The sequence below is a fragment of the Micromys minutus genome (assembly GCF_963924665.1).
Source record: "Micromys minutus genome assembly, chromosome: 1".
Lineage (NCBI taxonomy): Eukaryota > Metazoa > Chordata > Mammalia > Rodentia > Muridae > Micromys > Micromys minutus.
The window spans coordinates 255,981,481-256,002,084 of NC_137969.1; the positions used below are offsets into that span (position 1 = coordinate 255,981,481).

General features: G+C 39.2%; 1 pseudogene across 1 annotated transcript; it reads right to left on the reverse strand.

The window, feature by feature from the left end:
* Window positions 1-3,565: 3,565 nt before the first annotated feature.
* Window positions 3,566-5,113, reverse strand: LOC308422744 (pyruvate kinase PKM-like; annotated as a pseudogene). The gene has a single exon. The product of its transcript is annotated as a pyruvate kinase PKM-like (transcript).
* Window positions 5,114-20,604: the final 15,491 nt, after the last annotated feature.

Genomic DNA, 20,604 nt, shown 5'->3' on the forward strand with positions numbered 1-20,604 from the left:
AAGAAAGATAAGAAACACTGCCAAGTTTATTCTATGAGGGTGGTTTCAATTATTCTGATATTTAAACCACAATAATAACCAAAATTACCGATTTTTATAAATAGTGATGCAAAATCCTCAATACATTACCTACAAACCAAATCTCATAGCATGTCATAGAAATCATCAGTCAAGCACACTTCATCCCACTGATGCAGGGATAGTTCTATATATAGAAATACATCAAGGTCATTAGTTACACAAAGAAAAAGTTCACATGATTATCTCATTAGACTTGTTTATTCTTGTTTGAAGTACAAATTTGCACTAATAGTTTAGAAAATCAATTTGCTAGATTCTCAGAAAACTGGAAATAGTTCTACCTCATTACCTGGCTATATCTTTCCTGGGCATATGACCCAAATTAACACCCCACAATAACATTTGTTTAACTCTCTTCATAGCAGCCTAATTCATTAGAGAAGGAAAGGGAAAGGAACCTATATATTAATCAAAAGGAATGTATAAAGAAAAACATAATTACACCTACAACATGGAATATGATTTAGCTACTACAAGCAAAGCTGAAATGAATTTTGAAGGCCAAACTAGAGATTGGAAATAATATCCTAAGTGATATAGACCAGTCACAAATAATATGTACTCATTTACAAGTGGATGGATATAAGTCACAAAATACAGGTAAAACTTTATACTCCACAGATGAAAATAAGCTAACAAGAAAAAAAAAGGATCAAGCAAAGAAGATTGAATATCACTTGGAAAGACAAGTTGAAGTCATGAGAGGCAAAAAGAGGCAGAGAACTGGGAGGGGTGGGAAATATATTGGTGGGTTTTAGAATCAAGTGTGAGGAATGACAGGGGAGATGGTTAGTTCACCATGAAAATGAATGTAAATCTGCATCTGAGTGGGGTGAGAAGGAAAGCTAAACTCCAGGACAGGAAAAAGAGCCGAGAAAATGAGGCAACCAAGTATTTGTGACTCATTACTTAGTGTATTTGGAACCTGAAGAAGTCAACTTCTGAAGCCAAGCTGGAATCACATTGGAGTTATATAACCTGCCTACAAAGTTTTCAACCCAAAATTTATTCTCCATACAAAAACTGCAGGCCTGAAGAATGGATCAAAGACGGAAGGGATGGCCTATAATTAAACAAATGAAATTGAGTCCCATGCCATGGACAAACACCAATCCCTTACACTACCAATGATAATCTATTATGCTGGCAGCCACAAGCAACTTGTTCATTGAGATGTTCCACCTGGATGTCCTTCAACAGTGGAATGGATACGGAAAGTGTGGTACATTTACACAATGGAGTATTACTCTGGTATTAGATAAAAATGTGTCATGAAATTTGTAGGCAAATGGCTGGAACTAGAGACTTTCATCATGAGTAAGATAACCCAGTAACACAAACACACACACACACACACACACACACACACACACACACACACAATGTGTTATTTACTTACTGATATGCAGATACTGGCCCCAGAAAACTCCAAATACCCATTAATCAATTCACAGATATTATGGAGCTAAAAATGAAGAAAGGCCTAAATAGGGATGCCTCACTCCTTCTTAGAAGGGAGAACAATACACACACAGGAGGAAATGCAGGGTAAAATGAGGAACAGGGATTGTAGAAATGATCACTCAGAAGCATCCCACCTTGGGATCTACTTTACATGCAGCCATCAAATCCAAACACTATATATGATCCCTAGAAGTAATTACTGGCAGAAACCAGATAGAGATGCCTCCTCAGAGACAATGTTAGAATCATATAGATATAACTGAGTATGCTTGGAGGTAAACATTGGACTGAGCTCTAGGACCTAAGTGTTAAAGAAAGGACCTAAGGAGCTTAAAGGGTTTACATTCTCATGGGAAGATAACAACATTATCACCCACCAAACCCTCCAAAATTCACATGGACTAATACACCAAACTTTCTGCACACATTTAGAGACCTATTGATTCAGTTGCATATGTAGCTTAAGATAGCACTGCCTGGCAACAATATGAGATGAGTCTTTTGGCCCAGGGTGGGCATGTTTTCTCAGTGTAGGGGAATGTCAAGCCATTGGGTGGAGATTGTGCTTAGAACGGAATGCATCTTTGTGAAGGCAAAAGTTCAGGGAGGGCATCAGATTAGGGAAAGGAGATAATATCTCAAATGTAAATACAAAATTTCTAATGATTAAAAAAAGACAAAAATGGAGGTTCTAATCAGCAGTTGACTCAGACATGTATAGATACCCAAAGATAAAGAGTGCTAAGATGTTCAGGAGACTTATGAAAGAATAGAGTGTACAAATGCTGGTTTCACTGGTATCAGGAACTCTCCAGGAAGAACACTAGAGTCAACGAACCTGGATCCTTGGAGCTATTATGTTCTGAAACCCCAAAAAAAAGTTATATACAGGATGGACCGAGGCCTCCCCCCCAGAACATATGTAGCTGATGTGTTACTTGGTCTTCATGTGGACCCTGAGCAAGTATAAAAATGAACAATCACCAAACAGCTGCCTGTTTGTGGATCATATTTTAGCTGGGCTTTTTTGCCTGTCCTCAGTGAAAAGAGGCCCCTAACCTTATGGAGTCTTAATGTGCTAGGGTGAGGACATAGCAATGGGCAGGTACTGTGGAAACATGAAAGGTATCCTTGTCCCTGGTTGAGATGAGGTTTGAAACTCCGGTAAACCTAAGAGATGGTAGTTATAAGTCTAAATCTCCAGGAAACAAGGTCCTTGACACTATCCACAGCCCTCCATATATTAGTGACCATTATTAACATAAGTGCAACACCCTAAGCCCCTTTACAATGAGAAGAAATGACCACAAGTCATGTAGGCACAAGACCGATCTTCACTATAATGAGGTACCTGAAGCCTGGAGGCTTAGCCAGTTAACTTTTCTTCAAAGACATCTTCCTGAAAAATACATTTAATACCAGGCCCACCTGGAAATGTGGTGTATGTTTTTTTATTCATTCACTTTCTGCAATGACAGTAAGTTTTTTTTTTCAACTGCAGTTTATTGACATTCAGGTTGGCACTATAGCAACAGGCCTGGAGACATTCCAGAAGACAAGGTGGAGAGCGGAGTGTCTGCAGTGACAGCAGTGGAGAGCACAAGGAGGAGGAGAGGGGACCACAAAGCTGTTGGGAATGCAAGTCAGGGACAGGGCCGTGTCATATACATGGAATCCTGGGCCCCATGCCCTCAGCCCCTACTCTTGCCTCCTGACTCCAGGCTAGGTCTGGAAATCCTCTGGACATCTTTCTACAGGAGCAAAGTCCACAGAGTTGCTGCTGCCCTTCTGTGATAGTCAGAGGGTTTCCACCTGCGTTCCTCCTTCACCCCTGGTGTAGGTAGGACCATCAGAAACAGGTTGAAATTATTGCATGTTTCAGAGGCATTAACATCTCATGGGGTCCCAGCTCACCAGCGCCACATCATGGCTCAGAATGAGTACTACAAGCTTTGCTGGTCTAATGGAGAGAATAGGGGAGGGGGGGGACAGGAGCTAGAAGAGGGGCCCCAGAGGATCCTCAAGGTACAGGCACTACAGGCCTGGCGTTGGTTAAGACAGAGCCAGGGCACCACCCGGTGGCACAATGACCACATCTCCCTGCTTGAAGAAGCCTCGGGCCTTGCCAACATCCATGGCCAAGTTTACATGGAGGTCAAAATCCTCAGCCCAGGCATCCTGTACAGCATCCTTACACAGCACAGGAAGATGCCGCAGTACAGATGGGCCTGGCGAGCCATCTGGGGATTGCACGTCACAGGAATGATAGGGGCACGAGGATGGTACCTGGCCACTTGGTGAGCACTCCTGCCACACTTGGTGAGCACGATAATGGTCCCACTGCAGCACTTGAAGGAAGCCTTCTCAGCGCCCATGGCAGCAGCTTCTGTGGGGTCACAGTAATGGGCGCCAGGTGGCAGAGTTCCTAGAATAACTGCAGGTGGTAGATGGCAGCCTCTGCCTCTTGGTCAATCAGGTGCTGCATGCGAACAGCCTTCAGAGCATAGTCCCCTTTGGCTGTCTCTCCAGACAGCATGATGCAGTCTGTTCCATCTAGGACTTCATTGGCCACATGACTGCCTTCAGCATGGATGGGGCATAGTTTCTCGATCATGCTCTCCAGCATCTGTGTGGCACAGATGACAGGCTTCCCAGCTCGGTTGCATCGTCCGATCATCATCTTCTGAGCCAGGAAGACCTTCTCTGCGGTAATCTCAATGCCCAGGTCACCTCGAGCCACCATGATCCCATCACTCGCCACTAAAATCTCATCAAACCTGCGAAAACCTTCATGGTTCTCAATTTTACTGATGATCTTGATGTCTTGCCCTTCATTCCCAGGACCTTCCGAACTTCGTGCACATCGGCGGCCTTGCTGATGAAAGATGCAGACACCATGCCCCCATCCTGCTCCACCCCAAACTACGGGTCCTGGATGTCCTTTTCCGACAAGGCGGGGAGGTCCACGGCAGCTCCAGGCAGATTCTCACAGTTCTTGCTGCCCAGGGCGCCACCATTCTTTACCCCTGTCACCAGGTGGTCAGCACCTTTCTCCTGCACATGCAGCAAGATGAGCCCTTCATCCACATAGTTCTTGCTGCCCAGCCACAGGATGTTCTCGCCACACTTCTCCATGTAGCATGATCTTCAGAGTGGCTCCCTTCTTCAGCTCCACCTCTGCATTGCCATTGCCCTTGTTGTGTCCAGTCCAGATCTCGGGCCCCTTCATGTCCAGAGCCACCGCAACGGAACGGTAGACGATGGGATCAGATGCAAAGCTATCGGTGGCTGCACGGACATTCTTGATGGTCTATGCATGAAACTCATAGGTTCCATGAGAGAGATTCAGCCGAGCCACATTCATTCCAGACTTAATCATCTCCATCAGCATCTCCAGAGACCAGGAAGCAGGGCCAATGGTACAAATGACGCCAGGGTTGCGGGCTGTGACAGGTGTGGAGTCAATGTCAAGGTGGCACATGTGTTCCAGGAAGTTGTCAGCCATGGCTGCATGGAGCTGCTGGGTCTGAATGAAGGCAGTCCCTGCTTCACTGTGTGGCTTCGGCATGGATCCTGAGATTTTTGGGCGTACTTCAGATCCCGTTGCAATACCTAAAGCGGACATATGTAGAGTAAGGACGCTTCCCTGCTGTACAGTAAATGTCTTTAATCCATGGACTTTCTCTTTTCATAGCAATCAGCGATGGGGAGCAGTGGAGAAACAATTCAAATACAAAGCTGCCCTCTTATGTCCATAGAAGACTTCTCTGTGCCAAAAATGTGGCTTCCATCCAAAACAAGCCAGCAAGCAACTGCCTGCAAGACTAGGACTTCCTAGTGGGACCAGCCAGAACTCGTCTCTTACACTTCAGCCACGGGGTAGATCTTCAGGCACCATACGATATATCATCCTTTCCAGGGCATCAAGCAGTGTTTGGGTAAAGAGGATACCTGAGTTCCAAAGGCCCTGGTCTTTTCCCAGGCCCTGAGATCAGTGAGCCAGCACTGGCTGACCATCCCATATCTCACCCACTGGCTCCTCACCAATGAAGCTGTGTTCTGCAGCTTCTCACAGCCCCACACCCTCCCTACAAATGTGTGGGACAAGCTGGACCAAACTTCCTGCTTACTGCCAACCCTAGCAGTAGTGCCCTGTGGTGGAGCAGACAAAGGTCCCCACAATTAACCCAACACCTTCTTAGGGAGGAATGGGAAAGGGAAGCCTTGAAGTTGGGGCAGTGATAGTGATATAATGTTAATAATAAAATTATATTAATAATATAAATGTTGATAGAGTTCAGAATTTTGCACTGGAAATTCTTCCCAGATCCTGATAATTAAGGCTTCTTTTTTTTCTGCCAGTAGTATTAACACCATGGATAACCCTTTGCTGACACCTGGCCTCTGTCTCCCACCAACATGACACCAAAACAGCAATGTTTCCCCTACAGATGCTGCCTTTAAGAGAGATAGAAAGAAGAATGTGGTGTGCCTCTCAGACTCCATGCATGTTTGCCTTTACTGTATTTCCCAACAAACTCTATTATTTCACTGGTTAATGGAATTTATCTCATTCATAAAATTATATTTAGGGATATTCACTTGTCCTTCAACTGTGTTGGAATGTCCAGGGCTCATTGAGCTGGATAGATGGACTCTAATGTTTCCATATAGCGCTGGTCCTTGTTAATTCTGTTCTTATGCTGCCCACTGACTAGTCATCTGACTATGAGATTTTAATGAGCATAGGTCCCATTTTCAGAGTTTATCTTTAATGGATGAACTTTTTTTTCTCATGTTTTCTGTCTCTGTTCTGGTGTCCTTCCCTGTGTGGTCTGTTCTTCTAGTGGCAAGAGAGTATTCAGGTCCAGTATGGGCCTACAATGGGGTTTTGTTGCCTTAATAACCATACGGGGTTATAATTTGGCTCTGGGGTTTTACTATTCAGTGAGCTGAGTTGCCCAGCAGGATGTTAGATACTAATGTAGATTCTAAGCTTCTGACTATATCTGTAGAGTTTCTAGTAGTGATTTATCCTGCAGGAGAAAAGTTGTATTGGGTGAGATGTTTGGCTGGAATGTGGAGCCTCAGGGAGGGATGTCATTGAAAATTTCTAGGCATAAATGAGTTTCAGTGAGCTCTAGTGTTATATCACCTGAAGATCAGATAATTTAACATCATCAGTGTTTCTTCCTCTACAATAGAAGGCTGGTGTTACACTTTTGGACAATTTTGTTTTGTTTTGCTTGTTTGTCTTTTAGATTTTTTTTTTTTTTTTTTTTTTTTTTTTTTTTTGGTTATTTTAACAGAAGTAGTTTCCCTCTGCTTTGTGTGTGCTGCACGCCCCCTGCTGGTGCAGAGCTGCTCTACAAGGAGTTTTATGTCTGGGCTCACACTGAAGACCCCACACTGTGTCACTTGCACAGTAATATGTGGCTGTGTCCTCAGTAGTCACAGAGTTCAACTGCAGGAAGAACTGGTTCTTGGATGTGTCTCTAGTTATGGAGATTCGACTTTGGACAGATGGGTTGTAGTAAGTGCTACCACCATAGCTTATGTATCCCATATACTCCATTTGATTTCCCGGATGTTGCCGGATCCAACTCCAGTAGTAGCTGCTGCTGGTGATGGAGTATCCAGTGACAGAACAGGTGAGGGACAGTGACTGAGAAGGTTTCACAAGGCCAGGCCCTGACTCCTGAAGCTGCACCTGAGACAAGATACCTTCACAAAAGAGAGGGAATTTTTTTAATTACGCAGAAAAATAAAAATCCTCATGGACACATGTAAGAAATCTCAACACTCACCAGGAAGTGCTGTCAACAGGTAAAGAAAACTCAACTCCCTCATCTTTTAGGCTACTTCCTCTTTTCTTCATAGATCAGTCACCAGTGAGAGATATGTGATCAACCCATTGCAGGAGAGATATAGTTTAGAGGTAGAAAATGCATTTGCATATGGGAGTCAAATTGGCCTTCATAATTGGGGAATCTGTATAGAGACCGTCATTGGCTATTTAAATAAGACCATCACAGTCTTTCATCATTCATCATTCACAGTGTGAATCTGGCATTAGAGTTTAGGATGACTGTAGGATTCACAGGAAACACATCTGGACATGATCCCAACTTCCCATCCTACACCAACTTCCCACAGACACTTTTCTCATCATGTGTTTGTAGAGTCTCAATCAGTGCCAAACTTCCATTTATACTTGGGTTACTGACTTTCATGCTTTTTTTTTTTTTTATGTAAGTTCAGCCTGTTCCTAGTTTTCTTCCATCCTCCTACCTGTAATATACATTATCATATGTCCTAAAACTTGTTATAATATTTTAACTTTTTAGCACAGAAACTCTGTTATATTTCCAGTAGATACACAGGCATGTCACATTACATTAGTGATTTTGCCCTTTGGGAAAACATCAACATATAGTTCAACTGTAACTACAGAAGGTTAAAATAACCATTCATTATGTTACCCTCTTCAACAACATCTCATTAGAATTTTGTGTAATTGTTTCTGTAATAAATGTCATTGTTTCATGGATTAGGAGAAATCTCAAACTACCTTATTGAATTACATATTCTTGATCAACATGTTGAAAACTTGAAAATATGTTTGGTATTTATATGCTTTATGCTATTTTATTCATTTTTAAAAAAACTGTAAAATTTTCAACATATCTACTAATGCCTCTTGAATCCATTTATTCTGGACTTTCAAAGATGAAGGTAGAATTCTGTGGCTTGTGCAGAAAAATCAGTAAAATCAGGAAAAATCAGGAAAAAGACCTGAGAAAATGAGGCAATCAAGTATTTGTGACTCATTATTTAGTGGATTTGGAACCTGAAGAAGTCAACCCCTGTAGCCAAGCTGGAATCACATTGGAGTTATATAACCTGCCCACAAAGTTTTCAACCCAAAATTTATTCTCACTACTAAAACTGCAGGCATGGGGAATGGATCAAGCCTGAAGAAATGGCCTATAATTAAACAAATGAAATTGAGTCCCATGCCATGGACAAACACCAATCCCTTACACTACCAATGATAATCTCTTATGCTGGCAGCAAGAAGCAACTTGTTCATTGAGATGTTCCACCTGGATGTCCTTCAACAGTGGAATGGATATGGAAAGTGTGGTACATTTACACAATGGAGTATTACTCTGGTATTAGATAAAAATGTTTCATGAAATTTGTAGGCAAATGGACTTTCATCCTGAGTGTGGTAACCCAGTCACACACTCATATACACAAAAAAAATTAAAAATAAACCAAAAAACAAAAAAAACACATGTGGTATGCACTTACTTATATACAGATACTGGCCCCAGAAAACTCCAAATACCTAATAATCGATTCACAGATATTATGGAGCTAAAAATGAGGAAAGGCCTAAATAGGGATGACTCACTCCTTCTTAGAAGGGAGAACAATAAACACACAGCAGGAAATGCAGGGTAAAATGAGGAACAGGGATTGTAGAAATGATCACTCAGAAGCATCCCACCTTGGGATCTACTTTACATGCAGCCATCAAATCCAAACACTGTATATGTTCCCTAGAAATACTTACTGGCAGAAACCAGATAGAGATGCCTCCTCAGAGACAATGTTAGAATCATATAGATATAACTGAGTATGCTTGGAGGTAAACATTGGATTGAGCTCTAGGACCTAAGTGTTAAAGGAAGGACCTAAGGAGCTTAAAGGGGCTACAACCTCATGGGAAGATAACAACATTAGCACCCACCAAACCCTCCAAAATTCCCATGGACTAATACACCAACCTTTCTGCACACATTGAGAGACCTATTGATTCAGTTGCATATGTAGCTGGAGATAGCAGTGCCTGGAAACAATGTGAGATGAGGCTTTTGGCCTAAGGATGACATGTACTCTCAGTGTAGGGGAATGGCAAGCCATTGGGTGGAGATTGTCCTTAGAATGGAATGCATGTTTGTGAAGGCAAAAGGTCAGGGAGGGCATCAGTTTAGGGAAAGGAGATAATATCTCAAATGTAAATACAAAATATCTAATGATTAAAAAAAAAACAAAAAGGGAGGTTCCAATCAGCAGTTGACTCAGACATGTATAGATACCCAAAGATAGAGTGTTTAGATGTTCAGGAGTCTTATGAAAAAATAGAGTGAACAAATGCTGATTTCCCTGGTAACAGGAACTCTCCAGGAAGAACACTAGAGTCAACGAACCTGGATCCTTGGAGCTCTCATTTTCTGAAATCCCAAACAAAAGTTATATACAGGATGGACCGAGGCCTCCCACCCAGAACATAAGTAGCTGATGTGTTACTTGGTCTTCATTTGGACCTTGAGCAAGTATAAAAATGAACAATCACCAAACAGCTGCCTGATTGTGGAACATATTTTAGCTGGGCTGCTTTGCCTGTCCTCAGTGAAAAGAGGCCCCTAACCTTATGGGGTCTTAATGTGCTAGGTTGAGGACATAGCTCCCTCTTTCCTTCCTACAGCCCCTCCCAGTTTCTCTCCTATCTCCTCAAATTAATAACCTCTTTTCCTATATTATTGTTACATATATACATATGTGTATGTATAGGTACCAACTAATACTTAATTACAACCTTATAAAAATGTATTTGTATACTTTTATGAAAAAATACTTAAAAATCTCTACATTTATCTTTGTGTTTTAAAATAAAGTTAAAAAGAAAAAAAAAAAAAACAAAAAACCATGACTCCATGAAATTTTGAGGTAAATAGATGAAACTAGAAGCTATCATCAATTGTGAGTTAACCCAGCCACAAAAGAACACAGTGTTTTAGTGTATGCAATAACTGTTAAGTGAATATTAGTTAAAACGCTCAGATGACTCAAGAAACAATTCAGTCCATATGAAGCTCAAGAGGACCAAAATACAGACGATTTAGTGTTTCTTATAAGTGGAAACAAAGTACTCATATGATAAAACATAGGGACAAAGAGTGAAACAGGGAGAAAAGGAAAGGACATCTAGCGAATGCCCCACCTGGCAATCTATCCCCTTTGTATACATCAAACCCATTCACTTGGTTCATGATGAAGTGCTTGATGACAGGAGCCTGATAGGAATGTCTCCACAGAGGCTCTGCTAAAGCCTTACTGATACGGATGAGGAGTCTTATAGCTAACCATTGGACTAAGCATGGGGACCCCAATGGTGTATTTATAGAAAAGAGAGGAGTTGAAGGTGTTTGCAACCCCATAGGAATCAACTACCTAGATATCCCAGAGCTTTCAGTGACTAAACTACTAACCAGTGTGTACACATGGAAGAACCCATTGTTCTACCTGCTTATGTAGCAGAGGATGAAATTTTCTTGCAAAAATAGGAGAGGAAGCCCTTGGTCCAGTGAAGTCCCATTTCCCCAATGTAGGGAAATGGTAGCATTTTGAGACAGGAGTGGGTGAATGAGAGTGGGAGTATCCCCATAGAAGCTGGGGGAGGAGAGCATGTGGGAGAGGAAAGGGTATAACATTTGAAATATAAATAAATAAAATATACAATGAAATAAACATAAAATAATATAAAGAGTGTCTTCTTATAAGAAAGCACACATAGTTTATGGCCTCCTGCTTTTAATTTAGAAGTGTTTGCATTTGAAAAGTACTCCAGACTTTGTGAGTTATTTTATGAACAGCAAATACTGACACATTTTTTGACTATGCCTAACTTTACTTCCAGGAATTCCAAAAATGATTAAATTAATTAAGTTAAGGAAATGCACAGCTTGAATCTGAAGTTATGTGCTCCTCCATGCTCCCTATTTGACTAATGCATAGGTAGTTGTTTTATGGTAATCTTGTTCAGAAGACAAAATATAGATTTCAAAAGTCTAATGAAATGTATGTAAAAATTTTTGAAACACTATAGAGGTATTGTTTGATAAATAATAGCATTTGTAGTATGTTTTATTACTTGGTTCAGTTGCATTGAGTAACTTGTGATCACCAATATAAAATGATGCCTAAAATATCTAGAGAGAATCTCTTATACTTTCAAATAGATATTTTCTGTGCTTTTCAGTGGATACAGAGTAAAGTTCTTTGTTCATTGGAATATACATACACAGAGCAACGGGAGGCATGGAGGAAGAGAGAGAGAGAGAGGAATGGACAGAGACTCAAACTCATAGGTGAGACTGATAGAAAGATAAAAGACACAGGGAGAATAAAATAGAGAATAGAGAATTCAGATCTGAGTTTGCCCTTGGTTAAAGTAATAAAATGACTTTGAATTTTCGGTCTAAATTCCTTTCACTCTGGAATTATATTTTCCCAGAAGTTTCTTTACCTGCAAAGATGGACAAAAAGTTACTTAAGTGAATTTGAGCCAAAGTGCAATTAAGGTAAATTTATCAACACTTGACTGTTACTGATAATGATCCATGCTGTACTGAGCATTAAACTCATTAAGGATTTTGCTTGAAAGTTAATGATTGATGGTTCTGGTTTATGAGACCAGTTATACTGGGTCATTTAACACCCTAGAATCAGGTTTAGCTCCATATACAATCTCAATTAAAAAATGTAATGCCAGAATTTTGTCTTTCTATTGAAGTTCTGGCATCTAATTTGCATGTTTCACTGACCAGTGTTAATGTATTACATAATCCACATCCACTAAAATACTTTTTAAAAACTTTTTAGGCAGCACTATTTTATGTCTTTAGTGAACTGTGACAAAACCTGGCCCATGTAGCCCTCATTTGCAATAAATGGTGATCTTACAAAAGGGTTATATGGGATTGGATTGAAAGTTATCTCATTAGAGAAACAATAGACATTATGACAAGTATTATGGACCTAAACACTTTGACTAGCAAGCCATTATGAAACAATTCTCACCACCCATAAGTTTAGTTTGTGAACCCAGTGAGGAATAGATGACTGTCTGCCCACTGATGCTTATAACCAAACACAGGATCATCATTCCCATCATTACTGATCATCAGTCTATTATCCAGGAAAACATCCAATCATATTTCAAACAATTTGATCACTCCCAAGTGGTTACTGTCAGAGCTGTTATAGGGATTTGAAATAAAGTTCCTCATATTAATGCTCCCTTAGGCTTCTTTCACAGTATCAGACAAAAGAATTACAGAGCCCTTTAGAAATTTTTTTGATCACTTACAAAAAGTTCTTTAGAAAATATAAATATCGAAGAGTTTTCCACCTTGTCTCTTTCATCAGTTATTGAATAATAGAGTTTTAAACATAAAAACAAAATCTGTATTTTCTAATACATCTCACATTATTAATGATTTGATAAAGTCAAGTGACATTTTGGAACATAAGAATCAGTTATGGCAAGATTCTTTGTCTTCCTATGTTTCCACTGTAAAGATAAAAAGTTCATGTCTGAAAATAATACAAATTAAAACTCACTAATCATCCTCATTATCATAAACTTTCCTCTAATATGACTATAAATGTGTTTTTTTTTTTTTTTTACTATTCAAGTCAATTTCAGCCAAGTTTTGATAAAAAATGAGAATTCCATCTCAATAGAGACACAAGGACTCCCAGAATGACTATTTCTGAGTAAATCTTCTGGATTATAGTGTCTGCTGTCACAGTTTCAGGGCAGTTTCCTACTCCTCCAGTGTTTTTGATACACTCAGGATGTGGTTTCAACACTGTGTTTTGCACAGTAATAGACCGCAGAGTCTTCAGTTGTCAATCCGCTAAGCTCCATGTAGGCTGTGTTGGAGGATTTGTCTGCAGTCAGTGAGGCCTTGCCTTGAAATTTCTGATTATATATAGTATTACCATTTGCAGGATCAATCCTTCCAATCCATTCCAGTCCCTGTCCAGTCCTCTGCTTCACCCAGTGTATATAGGTGTCAGCAATTTTGAACCCAGAACCCTTGCAGGAAAACTTGACTGAGGATCCTGGCTTCCCGAGCACAGCTCCAGACTGCTGCAGCTGGACATCTGAATTCACGCCTGTGGAGAGAAATAAGAAGTGATTGGCACTGTTACCTGAGTCTATGGTCAATTAAATTTGGGGCTTGGGAGCCCCTTACCTGTAGCTACTGCCACCAGAAAAAAGATGATCCAACTGCATTTCATGATAAGGACCTTGTGATGCAGTGACTGTAGAGTAAACAGTGCTCATATGTTGTTATTTGGTGTGGATATCTCTGCATTTATCATCATAGACTCCCATGGTTTGCATATTCATGAGCCAGGGTCTTTCTTACATAAGGACATCCCAGCTGGAGTAGAAGGAAGTAGAGTACACCTGGTCAGTCAACAGGATACTGACATCCAAATCCTAATTCTATCTGTGTAACGTTCCCTGAGACATGTTCAGACCATTATGATTTCATATCAGAGTCTAATTTCTCAATTTTAAAACAGAATCCTAACCTGAGACATTCACTTGTCCTGGTGTCAAAATTGAGTGTTGGTAGTAGGAATGAGCACAAAGGTTACTGTAAATTAAAAAAAATAATAATTCTCATTTTTAATAGTGTGTAAACTTCTTTCATATACATGAAAATAGTGGCCTTTCCAGAAGACTGCACAATAAATATAACACAAATGACAGCTGGTGAACCTGCCTCAAATATGTGCAAAATTTTTCAGCATTCTATAACAGCTAAATCACTGAACCAAACGGCATGTCAGTCAACAAAAGATTAATAAACTAAATATGCTATACATACAACACAGCAGAGTGTGTTATTCTGTAATGAATTAGGAACTCAATATTCTTAAGTAAATTAAGACATTAATAGAAACACAGATATTGATGAGTCACATATGTGTCAGCATTAGGTATTATCCTAATGGGAACAACTGTGCATGTAAACATGCAACAAAGGGACAACAAACTTTCTACTAGAAAAATTGACCAAATGGGAATGATAAGGACAAGAAAAGGATATGTTGATATAATGGAGAAAACACCAACTGCAAAATATATTTTAATAAAAATTCTAAACATATATGTAGGTGTTAGGTTTTTTTAAAAAAATATTTTTGTTCATCCTTTGCAAATTTCATTCATGACTGAAAACCCTCCTTTGATCTCCTTGATCCATTGCCAATCAAAGCTGCTTGATGTGAATTAGAAGGTTCATAAGAAACTCTTGGATCATGCAGACATCACTAAAACACACAGTTCACATGCTGAAACTCACAGTGAACACATGCACACACATAGATTTCTGGTTAGGATCCTGTCACACGTGTCCAAATTCCCTTTAACACATGTCCTATCCTTCACACACACACACACACACACACACACACACACACACACACACACACACACACATATATATATATATATATATATATATATATTAGTTTTAATGTTATTATCCAGTAAAATAGAATTGTACAGTACTTTAAGTTGAAGTTAATCATGAGTAATGAAAAAAATAATATAAATATATTCTCTAATAATAAAATAACCTAAAAAGTTTGCCTCTCTCTCTCTCTCTCTCTCTCTCTCTCTCTCTCTCTCTCTCTCTATCCCTCCCTCCATGCCCCCCTATCTTTCTCTCTCTTAATATATATATATATATATATATATATATATATATATATATATATATACTTTCAGCTAAACTTTCTATATCATCTATATCTATATATCTATATGTGAACATCTTTTTGTGGGGAATATTTGAGTTACCTTAGGAGTCAAATCACTATTTAATGTTCAAAGTGTAAGCAAATGTACCATATGTAAGATCACAAGAGTTTGGAGAGGTGTCTTGGTTGTGAATCTCAGGACATGTTTCAATTCATTTTCCCATATTCTACCTCAGGGTAGAATACTCCCCTAGATGTTGTGATTTAAGGTCTAAGATTAAGATTACTGAAATATTTGAAGATTTCTCCTAAAATAAATTTTACTTTTCTGTTTGTCAATTGAGGAGTGTATTCTACTGTGAGAACAAATGTGGTTTTGGTATCAAATTGTTCCTCTAGATGGTGACATTTCTATGTCTGTGAAAGTCCCAGAAGAATGATTTAAACTCAAGAATATAAGATAGTGATATCTACTTACATCTGGTTTGGTTCTTTCAAGAAAAAAATATTACAACTCAGAAGAGAATGGCCTCGTCAGGGCTTCTTTGGTAAATATTTTTACATGTAGTTCATGGAGGAGAAAATCTGATGGAGTTTGGAAGCCGCCTAGCTGATTATGTCTTCATCTACTGTTTAAGTTTCTACATGGGTATGAAATCAGCATCACCTCCTGGCCTGCATTCAACCTGCAGCAGGGTTATTTTTATGTGAAACAGGGCCTCTCCTTTCCTGTCTCAGTTTTGAATAATAACAAAGACCACATTTATTCATAAGTTTTTTTCCTTATGCCTAGGAATACCTTCAATTTGCTTAGAACTCAATTAGCATGAGCAGGGACTGTCACTAAAACTGGTTGTTTTTGAGGAATTTATTCCCTTGTCTACCCTCTATCGGATAGTATCCACTTCATCTTGCAAAAACATGATGAACCTGGTTGGTAAAATACCACTTTTGAGATCCACACTCTCAGAAGAGAAGAGGAGGAGCCATGTGAGAGAGACTGTGTGTGTGTTTGGGGGAGAGGTCCCAGCAGAGCAGCCATCGGATATAAAAGTGAAATAATAGATAAAATAATGGAAAGTGAGAAATGAAGAGGTTCTGAATTTGAAGGGAAGGGAACAAAGGACAAAAAAGGGATTTCAGCTGGAATAATGATATGTACAGTATACAGGTAGGAAAATCCTATCGTCCTAGTGTAATCACCCAAACCTAACAAGGACACATGTGAAAGGCATGAGATATTAACTCTTGAGTGAACTAGGACCTGTGTTGAGATTTATGTAGCTCAGCAACTATCACTAGTTACACTTGCCTCATGTCTCATTTCTGGAGCCCCACAAACATTTTTATTAACAGCTGCGTCTGGGCAGGATCTGTTGAATATGGCATATGTTTTCTGTGAGAATGATGACAAGACTGAAAGTCATCTTCTTTATCAGTTGCAGGCACTCCTTGGTACCCATGTTGACTCTACCTGAAAGCCCACATATGGCGCTATGAAAAAAATCTTACAAAATCTCTGCCGTTATTCTAGTTTTCCACTGTCTCATATTTTCCTTATTTGGGGGATCTGTCACTTCAAGTTTGTCTTGTGTGATGTTCTGCATTTTGGTCAATGCCCAGTTTATCCTTCATTGAAGTCAACTTTAGGAGCTGTTGATATAGCTCTGAGCTTCCAGTTATAACAACACCAGAAGAAAAATCTGTGTTTTGTCTACATATGTACAAAAAAGATGTAGGCATGTTTGGTAGCCAATCAATAAGCTTACATCTTAACTTTGGAGACAGTGTTATTGATGGGACTACATGTCCATAAATTATTTCAAGGTCCCGATATGCAGGCCTAGTGATGGACTTCATTTTAATGTTATTTTGTAGGACTTTGATCTCATCTCAACATTAACACACACACACACACACACATACAGACAAAGAGAGAGAGAGAGAGACAGAGAGAGAGAGAGAGAGAGAGAGAGAGAGAGAGAGAGAGAGAGAGATGTAGAGAGATTCATAGAGAGATGAACAGAGCTTTGAAGAGACAGAGACAAATATAGACAAGCGTATTCAGAGAGAAATTCCATAATATATGATGGATAAATATATAAAAAAGTATTAAGCAGAAAAACTGAAATTGCATAAACATTTGTACACGTCAATGTTGACTACACTAGTAATTGTACAGAGAATACTTGTAGAGAGGCATCCTAAAACTAAATAGTCTTACTCTCTCTTTCTTCTAGGTCTTTCTACTTAGCTTATAACACTCAGTAACTACAAACTTTGTGTACACTTTGTACCCCCTGCTGGTAACAAATGACCAGAAGGAGGTTTGTGTTTGAGCTCACAATAACTTTCACTAACTGTGTCTCTTGCACAGTAATACATGGCCGTGTCCTCAGACCTCAGACTTTTCATTTGCAGGTACAGGGTATTTTTTGCATCATCTCTTGAGATAGTGAATCAACCACTCACAGAGTCTGTGTAGTGTGTGTTTCCACCATCTAACCTATTGTAAGCAACCCACTCCAGCACCTTTTTTGGTGCCTGGCAGAGCCAATGCATCCAGTAGATACTGACAGTGAATCCAGAGGCTGCACAGGAAAGTTTCAGGGACCTTCCAGGCTGCACTAAGCCTCCCCCATACTCAACCAGCTGCACCTCACAATGAACACCTGAAAACACAGAATACTGCTCAGTGAAATATCACCAACAAAACAAAACAAGCAAACAATTTTACTGTTTTCCATGTGCAGACAGCAGACAGATTCACAGCATTATCATTTACCCCTTAAGAAAAGGACAAATAAATCAAGCTGAGCCTGATGCCCATTGTGAGTGCCGTGCAGTGCTGATCCCTGAATGTGATGACCTGGGAATCCAGAGCGGGGCTCTTCTGTCAGAACTGCAGGGTTAGGGCAGAGCTGTTTTTATGGGCATAGAGAAGAATCATTTGCATCTGTTGTTGTTACAGCTCTGGATCTAGACCTACACAGTGTTCATAGTACATATTTGACATCAAAGACACAGATATCAGTCAAGGATTTTTACAAAGTGTGGTAGTTTCATCATATTTAGATTTTTAAAGATTATCCATACTTCATTAATATCCTTGTGTGCATGTCCACAGTATATTCTTTGTTTCCATACAGTTAAGATTTCGTTGTATAAATATGTGAGTAAATAGCACCACACATACCTTTGTTTCTAAGGATGAGCTCAGGCTTTTCAAACATTGCCATAGTGTATGACAATTTTCTTTTTCTAAATTATTTTTCTGGATACTCTCTGTATTTATATTTCAAATGTTATCTCCTCATCCCCAGTTTCCATACCACCACTCTACTTGTCTTCAAAAGGGTGCACCCTCTCCAAATTACCTTCTACATCTTACTGCCTTGGTATTCCACCACATTGAGAAAGCTTCTCCTCACTGGACCAAAGGTTTCTACTCACATTGGTGCCAGACACTGCTATCCTCTGCTAAATATACAACTGGAGTCATGGTCTCTGCATATGTGCTCAATTCTTGGTGTTTTAGTCCATGATACTTGTGGATGGTTTGGATGGTTGATAAAGTTTTGTTTTTTTCCCAGGAGGTTCCAAATCCTTTCTTCTCCTTCAGTACTTTCACTATCATCTTTATTGGTGTCCCTGTGTTAAGTCTGGCTTAAGTAGAGCCTCTGAGTAGGCATCTTTATCTGGTTCCTACCAATAGGTACATCTTGGCATCAGCAATAATGTTTGGGTATATTGGGTGCATATAGGGTGAATCCCCAAGTGAGGCAGTCTCAGGTTGATCTTTCCTACAATCCCTGCTCCTCTATTTGTCTCTTTCATATATATATATATATATATATATATATATATATATATATATATATATATATTTCTCTGCAGCTCAGAAAATCTGGATCATAATGAATTATGCAGAATGAAAGAGGAGTAACCAGGAGAAGAGCACTGAGAAATAATGCATTGTTGACAGGACTTGCCCATCACATTCAAGCATACATGATGTCTATTGGAGCTAGATATTTTCTGGAGAGGAAGTAGCTATTTTTTTTTAAATATCATCACTTTTAGGTTTTTTAAGCTTCAGAGATTGTCTAAATATTTTCACACAAGGGCACCATTTCTGAGCTTAAAATGTTATGAAGTCAAGAAAGGTTGAATGGGCAGTAATGGTATTGTTTGAAAAGGAAAACAGCTCAAAATTTAATCATATTGATTTATAAATATTTTGCATATACAATTACTCAAAGTAGTGTTAATAATGCCTACTGAATTGCTGAGTAATTTAATCATAATAAATAGACAAAGAAAGCTGCCTGAGGAAACTTCTGCTAAATATGATATAAATTGATAAGCATAATAACCTCTGGAAATGAATAAATCTACCACATTTGAAGGTATTGTAATAAAAAGATACTGCATCAAATCATTCTTAACCCCTAAAGACACAGGACTTCAAAACCAGAGATTACCCATGCTCTTACAGAATTTTATTCTCACTCCCAGAACATTCTTCCTGACCCTTCCAAATGCCTGATTCCTATTTCGAATCTCCTCACCTCCTCTAATTTCTAGTTCTCTGCCTCCATCCACATCTAATGACTGTTAATTTTCCCTTCTGAGTGAGGTTTATCTTTCCTTGGGTCCTACTTATTACACAATAATTTGGGTCTGTAGATTGTAGAATAGTTGTCATGAACTTTATGGCTACTGTTTACTTGTAAATGAGCACACACCACATATATTTTCTAGCTCTGGATTACCTCACTTAAGATGATATTCTCAAATTCAATTAAATTTCCTGAAAAAAACATTAGGTTGTCTTTGGTTTTAATAACTGAATATTTTTCTACTGCATAGATGTATCACACTTTTTTTATCTATTCTTTTGTTGAGTGACATCACATTAAAAAATATATATTACAAATAAAATGACTCTGAAAGTTGTTGAGCAAGTGTCTCTGTCATATAATGTTGTATCTTTGTGGTTTATGTACAAAAGGGGCCCTGCTCTTTCTTGAGGTGGAACTATTTCCACTTTTCTGAGAACCAATCAACTACATTTCCAAATAGGTTGCATTAGTTTTCAATCCCACAAATAATGGAAGAGGAATTTTTTTCTCAACGTCCATTCCAGCATGATCTATAACTTGTGTTTTTGAGCTCAGCCATTCTGACCACTATAATATGGACTGTTGTGGTGTATTGATGTGAATGTTTCTAATTATTAAGAACAGTGACCATTTTGAAGGTAGAATGGTGACCCTTTACCTCGACAAGGGCCCTGACAATCTCCTGGAGTTGGTCTTGTCAGGATGTATCTCACTATTCTTGGGCATTTAAGGTAATGTCAACTCTGTTGAGTTCCAGGAGCCTCTAACATCACCATTTCTCTTGGATTTTTAGCGATTCTCCTACTACCTACCCTCACCCCTCACAAATAAATATTTACATTTATTCTCTTGGCCC